Genomic DNA, 12,139 nt, shown 5'->3' with positions numbered 1-12,139 from the left:
TATTATACTCACTGAGTAATACAATCTGTAGTATCTTTCTCCAGTGATTTCATCATAAACTCAGTCATTTCCCTTTGAACTGAAGTCTGTATTTTAGGAAAATACCTTGTCTTGATAGTACAGGGCCAATTTTAGCCACAGAAGAATTTGTGCTGTCATTCTGAAGTATTATTATACATCAAGGAAGAATAGAGTTTCTATACTAGCATTTGCAGCATTTGAGTGTAGATATGTTGTGCTTACAGTGCTTCCTTCTGGCCTGAACACGTGGGCTTTCCATTTTAGGAGAATAAACCCACATATGAATTCACGCATTTTTAGTGCCCCTCTGTATGTCTGAATGTTGTAGGAACACACAAAATGATTTTCTGTGACCATACCCAACCTTGCATCTCTGGCTGGGCTGCCATTTCAGACCTCTTCATCTGCTTCGGTTCTGGGTTGCAGTTAGAGCTGCCTGCTTTCTGTCTGCTGGGATGCTGCTTTTTTTCCCTGTCTCCTGCTACCACTGCAAATCTTTGTCCTACCTTGGGTACGTGGGCAGTGACTTCTGATGTGTCCTGCCATCTTCCTCCCTAAAGCAACTTACTTGGTTTTCCACTTAGCCTGAGTGAAGGATGGCTGTCAAGCTTGCTGCCCTGTGCCTCATCAGCCTGTGACTGATCAAAGACATGTTTAATGAGTTTCCCACAGTGTGACAGCCCCTGGGATTTACAGAAACAGCACTGGAGGGAAATGTTATTTTTTAATATGGTTGCATGACTTGTTGTGAATACTCTTCATTCTTACATGTATTCCGAGCTGTGCAGTACGTCTGTTAAGTAGTCTTTACTATCACAACACAGACAACCAGGTATGATTGTGGTGACCATTAGTTGGCTTTTTCTTTCATTTCTCCACCTTTCCTATCCTTTACTGCTGAACAAATGGGTGCAGAATGGGCTCTCAAAAGTAATGACCAAGCAAGAAAATAAAGCAAAGCATACCCTTCACTGGTAAGTTATTGCACAGTTGTCAAGTTATTCTTGCTTAGTACCTTGAGTAAGACCTGCTAAATAAACATATATTCTGTAAGGTCTTGGGGGATGGCTCTGAAGTTCTTCACTCTGGAAGTACTGTAAAATAGGGTCAAGAAAATGTGCCTCCTTGTGAGAGATCTAGGAACTCTGAAAAGAAAGATATTGGCTTCAGTTGAGCGGTTTGAGAATGCAGAACTAAAGAAATTTCACACCCCAGATAGATATAGAATTATTGCTACATCTCACTGATGAGAGGGAGTCTCCTGCCAGGCAACTCCGCTGACATGTTGGGACAGATGATTCAGCCCTGCAGTGGAGAATGTCGCCAGTGCTGCTTTCCTGGAAGCATCTTCACTTGCAGGTTTCTCATTGAAGAGTTAATTTGCTTATGGAAATGGATCAGTTGACAGAGCCTGGGGTGGCACAGCTACAGGCAGATTTCACTCTCACTGGTGAGGATGCAAAGCTGTAAGCAAGCCTAATAAGACCTCTGATGATTTTTCCAGTGAAACCATACCAGTGGTTGTCAGGATATATTAGGTAAATAAAGGTTGGTTATTCTCAGTCCTGTCTTACTGTTGCACAAGGTTGTAACCATCTTATCAGGAATGAAATGCATGAGGCATATTAAAGGAGGCAGTGTTTGCTATTCACTGGTGATTTGTTACAAATAAAAGCTTTCAGAAATGGTACAAGACAGGTCTGGCAGCAGTCAACTGACCTGTAATTCTAAGACTGAGGCAATATTTAGAGAAAGGAAGCAGAGTGAAGCAGAACTCAGAGCCTGTTCATTCCCATGAGCTTAACTGGAACTTGAACCTACTATAATGTGTGCAAATGAGATCCCGAGTATCTGAATCTGCTATTGAACTTTGCCCTTCTGGGAAATAAGGGAGAAGCCTATTTCTGTCAGAATCGGTTTTTTTCCTTCCATTACAAGAGACCAACCTTATCAATAGCACTGATGTTGAGATCTCATTATCTATAGGCATTCTTTCATCTCTTATTATTTTATGAAGGGTAATCTAGCTAGATAATTGTTGCAGGAAGTGGCTCTGTTATCAAGGCACTGTGGCCACACGCTTAACACCTGTACGGAAGTTCTGCCCAATTCTAGCTGCACAAACCAGTTTTAAGCCCGGTTTGAAATGGCTGATATTTCTAGAAGTCCTCAGGTTGCCTATGGCTGAAAAGACAGCACAGTCCCAATAGTTGCTAGAACGAGCCCAGCTGGTAACCATGATATAGGAGAAGCTGTGTGGAACGTGCACCTGGATGCTGACTTCACATGTGGAACAGGAGTTTGTTGAGCATCTGGAGTATCTGCTTTACTTGTCAGCCTTTCAATCTCCTATGCAAGAAAGAACAAACAGCGACACATCAGATTTGTGGGTCCCTATGCTGGCAGTTTGAACACTGTTCTGCATATGAGAGGGTGGAGTAGCAGAGTGATTAAGGGGTCCCCCGTGCTGCCAGATGTGCAAGTTTATGTCTTAGTTTGTTATTAGCCGCCATCCAAACCAGGTGAAAGTTATCTTTTGGGACTAGTGAAGTTAATTCCAAGGAATCTAGATGGTATGTTAAACCCTTCCTAATAAGGGTGTGGTTTACTACAGAAAATGAAGGGTCTTAGCCAAATTCACTTGATGGACTAGAGAGCTGGCAGACCTCTGAACTCCAGACTAGAGCAGTACCAAACCTTTGAAACCTCTGGATTCAATGAAACTTCTGCGTTGGTTTAGAAAAATAGGTTGGGCCCCTAATGTCATTAGGATGTTGCTTTATTTCCCAGAACTGACTCTCTTACATTAAAACTTTGAGCATGCCAACAGTTTTAGAGTGAGGAACAAACCCACAGTGATTTGCAAGTTGTGTGACTGCAAAAGGATGTTGCTTTCCTGGCTGCAGCGTGTATGCCTTGGAAAGTGTCAGATTTACAGGTATGGTAAGGCATCAGTGTGCACTGATTGAAGAATGTTCAGAAAAAAAAGGAAGGTTTTAAATTGCTTTTTCCTATGAGAAATTTCAGCCTGTCCTTTTGAAATATCCCAGAACTGCCTGGTTGCAAGAGTCATTTATTAGGAAGCCTTTAAAGTAGAATGAAAGTAAGAAATCCTATGAGAAAAACTGTTTGTTTCTTACATTGTCTCCACCCTTCCCTGGTCTGCCCCATATGCGTAAAAGGAAAGTCTTTTCAAACCCTTTCAATCTAAACTATCATCAGATGGAGCAAAAGGAAAGCAGAACTTGCCCCAGAAGCGTTCCCACACTAGAATGTTTTAGATGCTCCAGCCCCAGAGCTTTGGCTACCAAGAAGGTATGAGTATGGAGATGTTCAGGCTGTCTGTGGAGGGGTGGATCAGAGAGAGTCTCATGCCTCTGGCAATGTAGGGAACTATCTGACAGAGCAGAACTCCTGCTGCACTGTGATGCTGTGGGGACAGTGGTGGCAATAGTAGCTCACAGACTTCTTGCTTATTCTCTCTCCCTGCTTGCCCATTTCCATGCCATGGTGCATCATAGTTGTGGCTGTGTGAATGCAGTTCTCTATAAACTTACTGAAGCCTAGATTATTGTGAGAGCAGGGTGGGGCTGTCCTTTAAAGCCAGGGAAGCCCGACACTGATTTTACTTCCAGCAATTTACATTGTTTACCCTGAGGTGTTACTGAAGGCTGCAGGGCATGCAGGAAGACCAGAAGAGGAACATGGAGGTATGAAGTTTGTTGGGTTGTAGCTGCAGTTCAGTGTTGTCAAGACCAAGGGACTTGTATTAGAATTCCTGGGAAACTGAAAATCAGAAAGTCTGGTGTCTCTGTACTTCAGAGCAACTTGAGGGAGCTTAGGGGTATGCTAGATTCAGGTGGTAAGTTGTTGACTGAGCTCCACCAAAGCTGCTCAGTGGATGTGCTGTGTCACCTCTCCTCTTGAGATAATGTCACAGTGTTGAGTTCAGTAATGGGACTCTGAGGAAAGTTTAAATTTATGTGTGTGTTTATATATGTATATATATGTGTGTTCTACTAACTTTCTCTTGTCCTTGAGGACACAGAATGCATTCCAATTGCACAGTGTAATTGGGTCACACAATGACTAGGTGAGATAAAACCATCTCAAGTTTGTAACATAAGTTTGGGTTTTAAACAGATTGCTAAAAAAAAAGAAGTTACACTATTTTTCCTCTTACTATAACAAGTCAACTGCAAGGAAAAACAATTACCTAGATACTTGTTTTTATATGACATCATTAGAAAGAAAATGAGAGGAACTGCATGCCACATTTATTGTAACTGCATTAGGATCCAGGTAGATCTAATTTATATGGGGAGCCTGTTTCCATGTTGAGGAGAAAATTAATTTCATATGGCAGACAATTGAGTTACGAAGGCCTCACATTCAAACTCTTCTCCAACAGAATGTAAACAGGACACATTGTTTAATAGGATCAAACAGATAATAAGGAGCTAAATGATGGCAGGACTCATCAGTCAGTGACACGTACTGCTAGACCTCAAAGGATGCAAGTTAACATTCAGTAAAGCTGAAGGTTTAGCTTAACCCTAATACCTCTGCCTGTCTGGAGAGTGGAAAGAGGACTTAGAGGAAGTAAATTTATAAACCTTAAAGGTAAACACACATTTGTGTGGCAAATTACAAAAGCTTTAAGGTCTCTCAGAGATTTACAGATCATTTCCCTGCAGCACTAGAATTCCACTGTAATAATAATTTTAATATATATATATATATATATACTCTATATATATATACTGTAACCAACATTTGAGACTTAAAATTTGTGCTCTGTGGACTGACTGAAACTGCACAAGCAGGATATTCATGTAGCAGAATGGTGAAAGGGTATCCCTTTTAAATGCTCCATGGAAAGTGCTAAGCAGGCTGGAATAGTTCCAAAGTTTGTAGGTGGGATTGCTTTCTACAATTTACTCCATTATTGTCAGAGTGACTCAGCTGAAATTGTCCACAATATGCCAGACATATCTTACAGTCAGTATGTTTTTTCCTGGCCTTTCTTTTCTGTGGCTATGTGACCTTAATTCAACTAAATTTCTAAAATGGTAGGGTAAAGTGGTTCTGATAACAGCTCTGCACTTGTCCCTATCTAAACATGATGTAGACTCATCTGTATATTCAGGAAGGCAGTGTGCCATTGCCTTGTGTCAATGTTTTCTTGGTTAATCTGCTGACAAAAGAAAGATACTGCCTTCCCTGCTATTGGACTGAGCTCTATCTTCTATGCATGATGCTGCCAGTTGCTAAATGACCTTGAAGTATAGAAAAGCAACTACTGGAAGCCATGATGCGTAATTAAATCAACCAGCCAGTGAATCCTGTTTGCCTCTGTTTGGGGGAGCAAATGGACCATTTTCATTCTAAGATAGATTAGAGCTAAGTGAGTTTTGTGCAGATAAAAATTAAAGGTTTCCATGTGTATAACTGTAATCATCTGAAATCATCTGGCAAGATGGTTTCTCCTGATGTTGTAGCCCACAACACTTTTTAACAGAGTGCAGTTTGTGCTTCATGCCCTTTTATCTAGAATATTGCTTGCCTTAAATATGAGGCTTTATGAGGGTTTATTTTTTCAACAAATTCACTGGAGTTCCTGTAATCTCAATGGAGATTAAAATCCAATGCAACATATGGAATTGCAGCATCTTGTTTTTAGAGCAGTCAGTACCAGCTGTTGCAGAATAAGATTGAAGATCTGTAGAGGCCAAATGTGAAATCGTCTTGAATTCTGCCTCTGAACATTTAGACAGGGACTGAGCTGTAAAGCATGGGGGTAATTTTAAAATCCTGTCTAAAAAATGTCAGATACCCTCATTACCTGCTTACTTAACCAGTAATGGTTTGGATACTATAAATCTCAACACTAACAACTGACGAGGCATTTATAGGTTAACTGAAGGTGTCAGACTCCTCTGCTCTACCAAACCTTCCATTTGCAATTGTCTTGCTTCAATTTCATCATTTTTCACTTATTCAACTGTCATACCCTCCTGTCCTAAACACCCTCCAGCGTCCAGTTCTAGCTTCTTACCCCAGCAGTGGATGAGGTGTGTGTGTGCTAAATGTCCCCTGTCCTTTCCTTGTTCCCCAGGAATCCTGGCACAGTGGCTAAAAGGGAGACACTTTGGCCAGGTACCATTCAGGTCAGAACACTCATTTTCCCATAAGTCAAGGCACAGCTCTGTTATCTTTTCTTTCTGTATTCCTTCTAGATAAAATTATTTGTATGTAACATTATTTTCTTGTGTTTATATCAATTTTAACTAATTCAGTCTCATATAAATAGTTTATTATGCTCCTTAAGATGAAATAAAACATACCAGTGCTCTTTATTAAGTCTCCTTGGATATTTTACAATGTCAAAACAGCTGCTCTTTATGTTGGATGAGACAAATAGAACATAAAATTATGTAAGCACTTCATTCCTTTACATAAAAAATACAACACCAAAAAACAACCAAACAAACAAAAACAACAACCAAAACCCCCAAACAAACAAACAGTGGGATTTAGGCACAAAAACAACTCCTCAAGTCCTTGACCACTTTTATACACATAGGCCCAAGTGTCTCCTTTTCAGAGGAAGTTTCCTGAAACTTGGTTGTTCAGTTCTGGATTTGCAAGCCAAAATATGAGATTCCAGTTTCTACCACCCATCTCAAGGATAAGAAAGGCACTCCCTGGGGCAGGTAGCCAGAAAGTAACAGATAACACAGAAGAAAACATGTAACTTAACTCCACTTGTGCTAGCAAGCCAAATTATGGGGACTATGGTGATTATGTGGGGCCGCAGGAAAGAAATGAGTGGCTGAATTTTGAGTTACAGGAGGAAATAATATTGAAGATTCTCTGTTGCATAGGATATTGAGTGGCACAAGAGAACTATTGGACCTCAGGCTAGCACATTTCAAACTACTCATCTACTGACAGCATGTCATAACCAGACAAGAACAAAACTATAAATAACAGTAGGAAATGTAGCTACATCATGCCAAGACAGTGAGTCAGTCAGTCACCTGGTGCTTTTCTTAAAAATCGGGGATTTTGCCCAAATCCTACTGAAAATTGCTCCTCTACCCTTCTTTAATACCAGAGGGAGGGTATTTGGTTTATGTGTTTTTTCTTAGATTTTATGCCATTAGTTTGCCTGCCCACAGCATTTAACAAACATTTTAGCATCTTTATTAAAAATTAAATCTGTTTATTAAAATAAATTCCCTTAGAAATTTTTCTGCAAAACATCTCAGCCCTGTGCAAGGTAAAATTAGCACACAGGATAGAAAGATACCTGGAGACATGGGAGAACTTGTGCTGTTCCACCAGCCTGAATTCCTTTTGTCTTTAGACCTATGTGACAAATAAAATAGAGAAGGTTGCTTAATACTGATATGGCAGCATATTTTAATAGCAAAAATATGCAATATACAAGACAGTGTAGACTTAGACTTTCTTACCTTCTGTGACTTTTTTTCATTTCAGGCTTTTAAAGCACTTCTTTTAAAGCTTCTTATATATGAAGAAGTATCTTGTAGTAAGGTAAGTTTGGTCACACTGATAGATTAAACTGGATGTTTTAACTCACTTTGATCTGAGAAATCCACAAATAACTTACTTCCATGGGAATACTTTCTCCATGTAAAGGATGGTCGATTCACAGGGTCACCTCTCACTGAATTCAGGGTGAAAACTCATCTCTGTGGTCTTTGTAGTCCAGCAGGAAAGTAAATCTGTGTGGATAAATGTCCTGTGTAAACACTAATAAACTAAATAGTTATAGGGATGTTTCTTGGAGCTAAACCTTCTATACCAGCACAATGGTTCCTAGTCTTGTTTTGGCCTGAAGCAAACATGATCTCCCAGGCAATGCTCAGGTATGATTTGAGAATTAGCATATGCCAGGCCCCATTCCCAGTGGGCAGCCTGGTGAAACCACACTGCTTTGGAGACTAAGACTTCAATAGTAAGGGTGTGAGGCTTTCTGTGTCAGAGAATGGTCTCAGACAACTTTAATTTACTTTAGTACATTAATATTAATTTGTATACACTTTGCTACGGAGTGTGGGTAAAACCTCTGGGGAGAAGGGCATGCTGCTAGCTCAGCGTTCCCCCTGCCTCAGAGGGATGCTCTTCTGGCTTTAGTTGTTGAATGCTCTGCTGCTGCATAGGAGCATCTCAAGCATCCAAACACCTCTCTGTGTCTTCATTACATTGGCATAACAAGGTGGCAAAGGAGAAGGTGTGAAGAAGGATGTCCACTGTAGGAGTCATATCAATAGCAAAATGCAGAGACTATCAGTATTACCCTGCAGTGCTGGGTTTCCTATGGAAGCCTCTGCTACAGACAGCTCTTGGAGGGAAGGGAAACCTTCCAGAAGGGTGCAGAGCTTCATGCAGATACCCGCTGTCCTGTCCATCTGTTGGTGGTGACAAGCTGGAAGCTGAGCATCAACAACTGATAAAAAGACACTTATTAAGCATATTTCTGTGTTACCAGCAGGCAGTCGGGTGGGCTGCATTTCAGCTTTATTTTGTATTGATACATCCATCAGTACTGACTTTCAAAGGTTGGCACGATGGAAGACATGGTGGCATGGCCTAGGTAAGCACCTATATGCCAGGAGCAGAACCTCACAGCTGCACAGCGGCTGTTTTGAAACTAAGAACTCTGTTGAGGACTGGCATTTATTATGTAAACAAACCATCTTGCAGGCAGGTACTGGGGAAAACAAGATAATTGAACAGATAAGGTACCCGCATGGTCTTGAAAGAGTTGGGTTATGAAGAATGCACAGCTTCATTAAGGAGATGTGGGCTGAAGCATGTTTGAGCTGGTAACAACAAAAAGAGAGTTGGGCCCTGATGCCTGGGCAAACACCTGAGATCACTGTGCTCCTAAGGCAAGGCCTTGGAGCTGACAGTTCTGCAGCAGAGGGAGGCAGAACAGCAAGCTCTGCTCAAAATGCTTTAATTAAACCACAGGGGAGCAGGTGAAGACAGATGTTTCTCAGAAAGGTCTCACAGGACCTGGCTGAGGCATTCCAGTGGGCAGAGGTTCTTCAGCCAGGAGCTCTCTCCTGAGCGCCAGCTGTTGGCTCATTCCTTCAAAGGAGAAGTCAAAATGCAAAAGTGTTGCAAAAAAAACCCAACAACACAAAAGTACTTAAAACATGGTGTGAGGGTGGATTTACCATAGATGTTTCCCTTGGGCGGAATGCCCTGGTGAGCAGCTCCCTACCCAGGACACTTTGAAGGTCAGGAGGGAGCACAAGTCAGCTGCTTGCTCTCACCTCCTCATGGCCCTCCCTCCATGGAAGCCCACCATCACCCACCTTCACCTCCTCATGGCTCTCCTGCCATGGCAGCCCACCTTTGCCTCAGCACAGCTCCAGTCTCAGAGACCCCATTCTGCCAGGGCAGAAAGCCCAGTTTGGCTGGGCAGGACATCTGCATGGCCTCTATGGAGAGTTTTTCATACACTTATTATTTTTTAAGCATTAAATTGATTTAATGCAAACAGAGGCACAGAGAGCAAATGATTTCTCCGCATAAATCCTCTGTGTTCCTGCTTGTTTCCAGCTGTTCCCTGCTGTGGGCAAAAGGGTGCCAGAAGCTGCAAGAAGGAGATTTTTGAAGCTAATTATTTACTGGCTTATAGACTTTCAGGAATTTCTACCTGTCAAGTTTGATAAGAAAACCTGGCACTTCAATGAAAGCAATTAGCACAGCTTCTATGATGTGTTACTAAGTGATTGTGCAATTATTTATTTCCTGTAAAGTGACAGACCACTAAAAAGGGCTTTGTGTTTTCTGTCTGTAGATTATCAGGGTGGATGCAGTCACCGGGAGGATGGCAAGTAGGTGTGGGAGCACTACAAAGCCTCTCCCTACAACATTAAGAGGACATGTACTCTGCATTTTGTCTACTGTCCTCCACATCGTCCCTTAATTTTATTCAGTGATTATTAATCATGATGATGATACCTGGAGTCAGGTTTGTATTGGTGTTAGCTCTTACCCCAGAGAGGGACAAACACACCCTGTTGTGCTGGGTAGACAAGGGGACAGACCATGGATGGACTCATGTATCTGCTCTATTGGGCAGACTTGCTGGTGGAGGTGTCTGTGCTCACTATTGACGAAAGAAGAAATAGCAAGGCTCCATTTGCCTCCACTTAGAGGTTTCCTTTCCAGCTTATAGTGCTTCCTGCCAGGCTTGAAATCAAACCCCTTTGTATGCAGGAATAATTCAGTCCACCTCGAACCAGTTCCAATCCACTCTGCAGATGAAATATGAGAACTACTAAAAATAATCACCAACAGAGCAAGAAATAAATAATCCACGACTTTGTCCAGCGAGAAATACTTTCTGACTTGGTAATCAGAAAGTAATTATCCTTGCTGAAACTGCCTATGAGGTTAACGGTGCATATCTGATCCTGTCTTTGGGAGAGAATCGGATAGAGACTTTCTGAGGCCCTTTCTGGTATGACTGCAAGGATAGCACTGCAGAAACTGTATAACAAGGGAACGTTTGATAATTTGGACTTTTTTTTTTCTGAAACTCACAAACACTTTATAATTTTTCAATGCCAGCATTGAATTGTTACAACTCTTGGAAGCTCTGTGAAAGATAAAGGACAAAAGATAAACAAGGACCAGAAAGCAAATTTGCTAAAATGCTTTAGTCTAAGCAAATACATAAAATCTTTGAGTAATTGTGAGCCAGAAAATGAAGTAGAAAGGAAAATTGTACATGCTAAATAATATTTAGCTTGAAATTGGAACAGCTAATGTTTTTGAGAATGAGCCACAACATTTGAATGAGGTTATTCCTTTGAAAGAATACCTGTTATGTAAGTGAAAAAGAGGTGCTTTAAGGTCTTGAGGAAATTATTTAAATTGTTATGAAAACCCAAATACAAAAAAAAAAACCAACCCAGCTCCTGGGTCCTCTCAGGGCAATGATAAAGTGAGAAAAGTCTTACTGGGAAAAACAAGATTGCCACGGGCAGCACTGACCCTAAAGTCAATCTTGACACTTATTCTTAGGATGTTAATGCAAGAGTTTCTTGAAGCTCAGGTGGAATGAATAGCAAAAAAAGAAATAATAGATATGTATTTTCTGCATTCTTTCAGTGTGTGAGTGAGTGAACCTCAGCTGGGCTAATCCTTTGTAGCTGTTCAGGCAGAAAGCCAGACCTTTCAGGTGGTGAGTTACTGGCACAACAAGAGTTCTGGCACACATGCAAACAGGGCACTCCTGGGCAGGGGAAAGCCCAGAAATTATTGAAGTGCCCCATACTGCTCTCCCACGTGGGCTTTTTAAGCACCAAGATAAGAAGCAAACAGCAGGAAGGTAGCAGTGGGATTCCAAGAACCATGAGAAGGTGCAAAGAATGTGGCATGACTCCACTTAACTCACCTGGAACACAGCTTTACCTGTCTTAAAGGATAGGTTAAAAAAAGAAAAAGAAAAGAAAAAGAAGTAGGGAACTTTGATGTGCACGCACAGTAAAATTCGTATAGAGTTTTAATACCTCTTCTGTTCCATAGGCCTATCAGTGTACATCATTCCTCCATCCTCCCTCTCTCCCTCCTTCCCTCATGCTGACTAATCCTCTCATACTCTGCCATTTGAGTTCTCCTCTCTGTAATTGTATTTTTTTTTCTGTTTCAAAATAGTTGGAGCCCTTCTGATTTCCTTGCTTTGTTAGTGCATGTCCCTTCAAGTAAATGCTCCCTGACAGAGCCAGGCATTGGCACAGCACCATCCCTTCCTGTAACAGATTCTGCTTCCCTGTGGAATAGACCCTCTACTTCTGTGTATCCATTTAGGTGCCAGAGCTCACATGAGACCTGATGCTGTTGAAAGCTTCTTGTCCATCTAATTAATGCTCGCATATCAATAAATCTCTGCTCATGAACACAATGTGTATATCTGAGTGAATTAAGGTAATTTTTTTTCTGTATGCCATCTTCAGTTTTCTGTCTCAAATGTGTAGATGGTGCAGGTGGGATGAATTCAGATTATGAGAGAATGTTAGGTGCTCTCAAGTGAAAAAACAAACAAACAAAAAGCAAGCTAATGTCA

The sequence above is a fragment of the Coturnix japonica genome, chromosome 1 (genome assembly GCF_001577835.2).
Source record: "Coturnix japonica isolate 7356 chromosome 1, Coturnix japonica 2.1, whole genome shotgun sequence".
Classification (NCBI taxonomy): Eukaryota; Metazoa; Chordata; class Aves; order Galliformes; family Phasianidae; genus Coturnix; species Coturnix japonica.
Note: the sequence above shows the minus strand (reverse complement) of the source record.